At 34.3% G+C, this 8,774-nt stretch overlaps 1 long non-coding RNA gene across 1 annotated transcript; it reads right to left on the bottom strand.

Moving 5' to 3' along the window:
- Positions 1-1,261: 1,261 nt before the first annotated feature.
- On the bottom strand, positions 1,262-7,158 carry LOC109171957. Its single transcript, XR_002052671.1, has 3 exons — positions 6,931-7,158; positions 6,737-6,846; positions 1,262-1,612 (listed from the first exon to the last, which is right to left on the bottom strand). It is a non-coding gene; the product is annotated as an uncharacterized LOC109171957 (long non-coding RNA).
- Positions 7,159-8,774: the final 1,616 nt, after the last annotated feature.

Raw genomic sequence — 8,774 nt, 5'->3', positions numbered from 1 at the left:
TATATTTTGTTATGATCCACTTAAAAATATACTTTTGTTATGGACCATAACAAAAGTATAATTTGCCAATCACCACTCATTATTTCATGGACCATGAACCAAATAAGTTATGTCGACCATTAATAAAATGTACTCCGTATTATATTTTTAATATGCTAAAGGTGCATTATTATTAAAGAATATATATTCAATAAATAAATAATATACCCTTAATATATATTAAAAATGTATCTTTATTCATGGTCCACAAAAAAATTTGCCTAATCTTAATAGGTAACACCCCAGCGAATTGAAAATTCAACTAATATAATTCCCTACAACACACACACACAAAGTGGAATATTAAAACTAAAAAAGGCAAAATCATTAGTAATCAATGCATTTATAGCTGATGGAAAAAAATGGTTAACATTTCCATGGTTGGAAAGGCATCCCAGCTTGTCAATGTAGTTTTCCCATGTGCTACGTGACCTACTTCTATACACTTTGGAGGGCCCACATAAAATTAGTTATAATTTTTTAAAAAAATAATTCTTTTTATAGTATGTAATCAAAGTTGACATCTGTCTTAATACTGCAAATACATTTCTTATGAAACAAGTTTAGAATTCAACATAAATATAAAAAATTCAACACTACTAAATAGGAAAAATTCTAATTATTATAAATAAAAAGAGACAGTGACATTTCATATATAAACACATTGAAATGACAATATGCACATTTAATCGATTTTAAATTGTTTAAGTATCGTTTTCAAAAAAAAAATGTTTAAATATTACTATCATGTAAGATTAAAGTAATATACTTAGACGACTACCACAAAATATATTTTACCATGTATAACAAACACATCTCGACCAAGTTGTGTGAATATTTTTTTTATTTTTTATTTTTGTCAGCCTACAAGATATCCTGAACAGACCCTAACTGTAGGAGGCACCTTTAAACACGTATATTTAGATGAAAGTAACTCTTGCGTAAGATCATCTCACGTGAGGCGTGTAATAGTACATTTTAACTAAAAAGTAGTACATATCTTACAGTAAGACAATCTTCTCACACAAGACTTATTCTTCAGATGATGTTAACTTGTTAGCAAGGGAGAATCCATTAACCTGACATAATGGGCAAGGAATCCATACAGCTAACTAGAGATGTACTACTCACTACACATGATCTCTTATTTTTAGATGCATATTTAATGTTCATAATGATTATGAACTTGGTGAGTTGTGTGTAGGTATGAAGTGTATAAAAATGGAAAATGCCAGGTGGCTACCAAATAATTTGGCACAAATAATATGGTTCCATCTGGTTATAAAAATTTGGAACAAATCAGATGAAGCCACATCATTTGGGACAAATTATTTGAAGTATTTGTCATTATCCTTTAAAATAAAAGGAACATTTTTAGGGAGGTTAAGAATGCATTGTTGAACACATGAACCAGAGACACAAGTTCCACCTAAATATTAAGGAAAAATCGAATAGTGGAGTAGACAAATATACATGAAAGCATTCAAGAGAGGAGGAGATACATTCCTATGGCCTCTGGTAAAAATGAAGTCTCCATGTGATCTGGGATAGTTGTTGAATGAAGATAGTATCCCTGCAGAACAACACCAGAGGTCATTTTAGAAGAGAAAGGAAGATCTACAGAGTAACTGTCAGAATAATGACATTTGTGCATGCCAGTATACTTTTCAATATAGGAGATGAATTGAGGAGACTACAGGATAAGCATAGGTTTGGATTCTTCTTATTCCCAAGAATCCTACATTTACTCCACCAAAATAACATTCTGTGCATCTCTGATGCTTAAACTTATCCTACCAAATACCAAGGTCCTTTCAGGTTCATTTTCATTCGTTATGAAATGCTTAGAATATAATCTCAAATGAAAAAGGATTCAGGATTTGATAATATTGATATATGTCCTAAGTATATAGGCAAATAGCTACCCCCTCGTTTCCGAAGGAATATAAATAAATAAATACTTCACCCTATTCAAAATATCAAATGGATATAAAACATCCCATATTTAATCAAGATACAAGAAATCTGTAGAATTTATAACAAAGGTCCGTCAAAGCAAATCAATTCAATAGATGATTAATAATCTTTACCATATTATGCAAACAAATGAAATACCACTTAAGAGGGCAAATTTACGAATTTTGATTAAAAAAAAAAAAAAAAAAAAAAAAAAAGCCTTCCCAGAGCTTAATCTAATCATAAGCCCTTACCAGCAAATGACTGAAAGCTTAAAAAAGGAAAATGACCCCTAGATTTGGAACACTCTTGGTTGATTTTTTGAAAGACACAAACCATGTAGTGCTTTAGTAATTTTTATTGGTGGTGCCCCCTTGAATCCTTGATGAGTTGATGCCTTACTATACATGCAGTTTTTATTTTTTTTTGAAAAGCAAAGAATTTTATCAAAAGGCAGCTAAACTATACCACCCAACTTACAGCATAAAAATAAAAAATAAAAATAAAAAAGGAACTCCCAAAAACCTACACAAGTTTAAGATGATCTAATCACTTAAATAAAGAAACCATTTGATCAGGGGCAAAAAAAGAAGCTTGTTGAATTAATCAATGGCCATATGCACAACTTAATATCAGCAGTTTCTCTTACTCAAGATTATCCAAAGTAAAAAAAATAGTGGCCAAGTTCACTATGTTGCTTATTCTGTTTCTAAAGTGGTTCCATCTTAAAAAGACATCCTTGGTAGAGAAGATATAATGCACTGGATTCCTCCCAAAGGCAGAATAACATCCCAGCAATGTTTTCTCCAAATACAATGAAAAAGAAAATGGATAGTTGTTTACTCAGCACTGAGATAAAAAGGGTTACAGTTGACACGAATAATGTCTTTCTCAAGTTATCACCTGTTAGGAATTAGTATTGCATCCCTAGCAGCTTTCCATGTTAAAAGTTAAAACTGGAAAAATAAGTGGGTACTTGGGGCCTGTGTTACAGAAAATATTTTTCATTTTCCATTTCCAATTTTTCAAGTCTTCAATTTCGATTGGAAATTGAGAAAATATGTTCAAATTCATTTATTTTCCCATTTATAAAATATCATGTTATTTGAACTTCAATTGTTTTCTTCATGTAAAACAAATGTTAATGATAAGTGAAAAGTGTATTAGACTTACCAGTGGTGGGGGTAGGTACATGGGGTGAAGGATAGACAGATAGTCTTGGGTGAAAGTAACCAATGATTATAATGGAGGTGCAAGTGGTGGTGGGTAAGTAGGAGGGGTGGTATATTTAAGTAGGTGGAGTGGAGTATATAAATAGGTGGCTGTAGGAGAAAGTAAATGCATAGTGGTTGGTGGAAGTAAGAGATCATAATTATTGGAGTAATTGTGTTGATATATATTAGGTAGGTAACGGTGAGGGACTGCGGGTAGCTAAGAAGTTATTGGTAGAAACATAATCGAGATAGCTAAGTGAAGGTAGGAGTAAGTAGGTAGGGTTGAAGACTGTGGGTAAAGGTGATGTATGTTTTTGCATGTAAAAGTTTTAAAAACACTAAAAAAAATAAGTGCTTTTCAAATTTCTTTTGTAAGTTGGGAAGTACTTTTCATTTTGGTTTATTGGTCAAAAATATCAAAGCCTTTACGTCTTGCAACAATTCTAGAGAAACCTTTTAAAGTTAGTAATTTAATGCCAAATTTTAAAATGTTACTGCAATACTGGCCAACTTTTTTAACGTATTCAAAAAGAACAAAAAAATAAATTCAACTTAAATTGGCTTATATATTTGTTATACATAACATAGAATAAATGATATTCTTTCTCAAGTCAAGAATATAGCTAAAATGTTATTGCATATAAATTACATTAAAATAATAAATTATTACTGGTATAACAAATCTTGCAAAGATCACAAATGACCAATATGCATTAAACTACTAATCGATTATTTAATTAAAAAGTATTTAACAGGGTACAAATAAAGCTTTTAAGAATTTACATGATTTTTTTTAATGCAAATTCAGGCTGAATAGGATTTTATTTGATCAAGTTAAAAATTAGCTAGAAATGCACCAACGTTTCAAATTTTGGTACTAAATCAACAAATTTAAAAGATTTTGGATTTGTTTCACCAATAAGCATTTCATTTTCTAATTTGGAAAATAATTTATTTTTCACCAAAAACTCTAATTTCCAGTTTTCAAGAAAATGGGAGAATTCTCCATTCATTAAAAAACCTTTAACTTTTCTAATATGCTTCCGACACACATACACATGTATTTATATATAGAAAATTCAACAACACCGTATAGCATGATGCATTGATGCTGTACTATCAAAAAAATGAAAATACGGAGGAAAATTGAGTAAATAAAATAAAACAAGAATATTAATTTGTTGCCAATGTTGGATTCATAAGCACACTTTTAGATTAAGAAACCATGTTATACAGCATAATATACATTCTCATATTGATGTATATCTCACACACATGAACATAAAAACTGCTAAAGCCAAGATAATATGCCACTGTATCCAATAAAGCAAATAGCCCAAAAACTTGCAAAAAACCATAAATAAACAGTAAACACAATTAATTACTACTAACAGAAGACTTAAATAACCATGATTAAGCCCATGACAGTAGCCTAATATCACATTACAAAATTATGGACTATGATTTCAGATATGAAGATATCCAGGTTTACTCTGAAATAGGATAGATGAAAGTTCCAGCATCATTAAGATCAAACCATAAATCAATTATGTAGAATTCTGGAAATTCAGCTTTGAAGATTTCCAGTTTTAACTGAAATAGGAAAAGAAGCAACTTTCCAGTTTCACTAGGACCGAAACAAGGAGAAAGTATGTAGAGTTCTGCAAATTAAGCAAATAAAGGGTCACAGGAACTCTCAGTTTTGACCTGTTTAGGTCATGTACAATGCACATACACACAACAAAACATTTCGGTGCAAAGTGACTCAAAAGCCAAACCTAAATAAAAATTAACTGCAATAGAGCTAGTGTCGTAATTATAGTGATACACACCCAAGGGAATGGGTGGTCTACTCACGCAAAAAAAAAAGGGAATCAACAGAAAATTGGAAACAGGAAATCTGGACAGCAAATCAGGCCAATCAAACAATCAACACACAGATCAAGGGACAAGCTTAAATCAGGGAACCTTTTACTATATTTATTTTCTGCATTGCAGTATAAATTGTAAGGATCGCATCCAATAATCTATCCTAAGCTCTAGCAGCTGGACAAGAGCCTAAAACTCTTGTTGGAGGGTGTCTTAGTGACAACCCTATATCCCTTTCCCATTCAATAAAGCCACTTCATCTTTCTTTTATCTTTTTCCTGATCTTTACTCTAACATATAGCAAGCCACCAAACTTCCTGATTGCATCAAGTTCATAGAGAATTGCTGCAAAGTAATTATCCATAAAATTGAATAGAATGAGAGAGGACCCATATTAACCAAACAAAAAATAATAATTTAAGTACCTCAAGATCTGTAATGACTATTGAGTGCTTGTTTGGCTCTTCTTAAGCTTCTTGGAAAATGAGGTTTTGTTTAAAAGCCACAACTTTGCAGCTTCTTAAAGAAAACACTTTTGCCTCTTATCAACCTTAGAACCCGTTTCTCTCTTCTTTTTTTGGGCCCAGCTTCTGCTTTTAGCATAGACAAGCTCCAATTGAGGCATAGGCCAAACAATCACTAAATATTTAAGTGTATTATATTTTATTATTAACAACACCTAACAAATCACGAGGAATTATATTTTCTCATCCACAGTATTATCAAATTTCAACCTGAGGCTAGATTTTGTATACTATCCATGTACTCCCTGCACACCGCCACTAGGTAATGAGTTCAATCCATGAATTCAAGCTCCATAGAAAATGGAGAAAACATACCATACATCTTCTTACCATAAACCATATATGGTGTAGCAGCCTTCCACACGTGGTCCAATCTAATGTCAAGTATTTTCTTCACCCTCTATACTATAGCAGTGCATCTAAGGGCCTATAGCTATTACGGAGTATTTATTAACTGTTCTTCCTGATCATGAACTTCTTGAAAGCTGTTCCACTAACCACTCACGTGAATCAGAAAGCATAACTTAGACAAAAACAAAAAACATACGGAGTAAATATAATTTCTGTAGTTTCTATCAACTCCCTGCCTTAATTAGGATGATACCGCCTAACAAAGCATAATGCAACTTTAAGATGAGTGCACTTGAAAAATAAATAGATACAACCAAAAGAAAACACAGTTCCTCTGTTCTCTAGGGAAGTGGTTTGGTATTGCTCCTTCAACCACCCCTACTTCTACTCAAGCTATCACCCAATGTAACAGCGGTTCAAATATACAGGTCTTAAGTCCGGAATCCTAAACACTACATTTTCTTTTGCAGAACAAAACAACTGCATTTTCTTCCCACCACTACGGCACTACCCATTGCCCTGATGGGCATCAATGTATACATTACAAACACTTTTAGCTAGACAAAGTGACATCAACACCACTCATTCAAGGAAGGGGGCATCAGACAATCAGAGCCAACAGCAAACACTAAAGGACAGAGATCAACTGCCAGTTCCATAATATATATTAGTAATCGAACACTGAATCACATATTTCAACATAATTCAACCACAATCCATACTAAAAATACATAGACAAAGCAACCAATAAATAAATAAATAAAAAGAAAGCTAGGGTTTTACCGTAATGATCGCAAGAGAACGAAGTGAAGTGAATTGATCCTTCCAGGGAACTAGTGTCGCTTAGTTCTTTGAGGCTGCTTCTCGGTTGCAAGGCGAAAAACCCAGTAAACCTATACGAGAAGATAAAAAAGGACAAATCATAAGACAAAAGCGAGAGATAGAAAGAGAATTAGTGTGTGTGTGTATTGGGGTACCAGAGCGAGGACGTGAGCGGCAACTAGGATGAGAAGGAGAAGAGAGCCGGCTGCCAGTATCCATGACTGACTGCTCGAAGTAGATGCGTGAGCTTGAGGATTCGCCAGTTTCGATTTTCTGAAAATTACCAGAAAATAGGTGGGAGCGAGAGTGAGAGTGAGAGTGAGAGAGAGAGACGTGTTTGAGGTTTTCGGCTTACGGCCTACGGGTCACTTCGATCAAACGGCAGAGACCGACCCGCGGGATCAAGGAAAAAGACAATTTTATCCCGGAGAGTGCAAGCTATTGAAGTGCGCATGAAATTTGAGTTTTTTACATTTTTTGTCCCACGAATATAGTTGGCACTATCATAATTAATCCATGACTTTTAAATCTTGTATTTTCAATTCACGACTATTATTTTTGCTGTAAAATGATCCTTGCGGTCAATTTTCTGTCAAAATTTCACCGGAGAAAAAATTATTCATTTCAAACAGAGATAAAATAGACATTTATATTAACCTTGCAATCTCTGACCACTATTAACCTCTTATTCTTATCAAAGTGCGAAAAAATCAAACCCAAAAAAAAAAAAACAAAAAACAATTTGAGACGAACCCCAATCTACTATTGTATTTTCAATTCATGACTATTATTTTTGCTGTAAAAATGATCCTTGCGGTCAATTTTCTGTCAAAATTTCACCGGAGAAAAAATTATTCATTTCAAACAGAGATAAAATAGACATTTATATTGACCTTGCAATCTCAGACCACTATTAACCTCTTATTCTTATCAAAGTGCGAAAAAATCAAACCCAAAAAAAAAAAACAAAAAACAATTTGAGACGAACCCCAATCTACTCTCATCATATATATCCATAATAATAGAATGAGGCCGAGTTATAGACAAAGAGATTGATCCTAGGGCTATGACCTCATCATATATATCCATAATAATAGAATGAGGCCGAGTTATAGACAAAGAGATTGATCCTAGGGCTATGACATGGCCGGTTTGCAGATCGTTTATTCCAGTTCCACTGGACTAATCCTTGTTAGTATTATTATTATTTATATTATTGTTATATCATATAGTTTGTATTAGTTGAATAAGTCTCCCGTAACTTACCTTTTAGATAGGAGTTATTTCAGCTTCTCACTTCCTTTAGTATTGTAATCTCTTATCTGTTTCAGTTGAATTGAAAACGTTACTCTAATCTGGTATCAGTTAAGCCATCGATCCAAAATCTCCTTCTTTTACTCCCATCCTCCGATTATCATGTCCTCTCACTCTTCCGAAAGAACAGTCACGGCAGCCACCACTGGCTCGCCGGCCACCACCCAAAACAACCTTGCATCCGCCATCACTATGTCTCCATCAAGTTAACCTCCCGTAACTTCTTGTTCTGGAGGACACAACTTATCCCTTTTCTACGCGGGCAAGATCTTCTCAGGTTTGTTGACGGTAGCATGCCATGCCCTCCGGCAACCGTGGATGTAGCTCCGGCCTCCGGCGAATCTGGTTCAGGGGGTGCCACGGCGGTCTCCGGCCCCAATCCTGCGTATCACGCTTGGATTAAACAAGACCAATCCATCTTATCTCTCTTGATTTCATCACTATCTGATGAAGTCATGTATTTAGCTGTTGGCAGGAACACTTCACAAGAGGTGTGGCAGTCGATTGGGGCGGCACTGGGCTCTTCTACACGCGCACGCTGTTTAAATCTGCTGGGTCAATTTCAATCGATTCGGCAGGGCAACAGTTCCACGGCGGAATTTCTGGGCAGGGAGCAGCTCCTTGTTGAATCATTGGCGTTGGCCGGCCGTCCGTTGTCTTTGGATGAGCAGAACATGTATGTGTT

Source organism: Ipomoea nil, unplaced genomic scaffold (genome assembly GCF_001879475.1).
Source record: "Ipomoea nil cultivar Tokyo-kokei standard unplaced genomic scaffold, Asagao_1.1 scaffold0382, whole genome shotgun sequence".
In the NCBI taxonomy this organism is placed as follows: domain Eukaryota; kingdom Viridiplantae; phylum Streptophyta; class Magnoliopsida; order Solanales; family Convolvulaceae; genus Ipomoea; species Ipomoea nil.
Note: the sequence above shows the minus strand (reverse complement) of the source record. Positions and strands in the feature narration are given on the sequence as shown.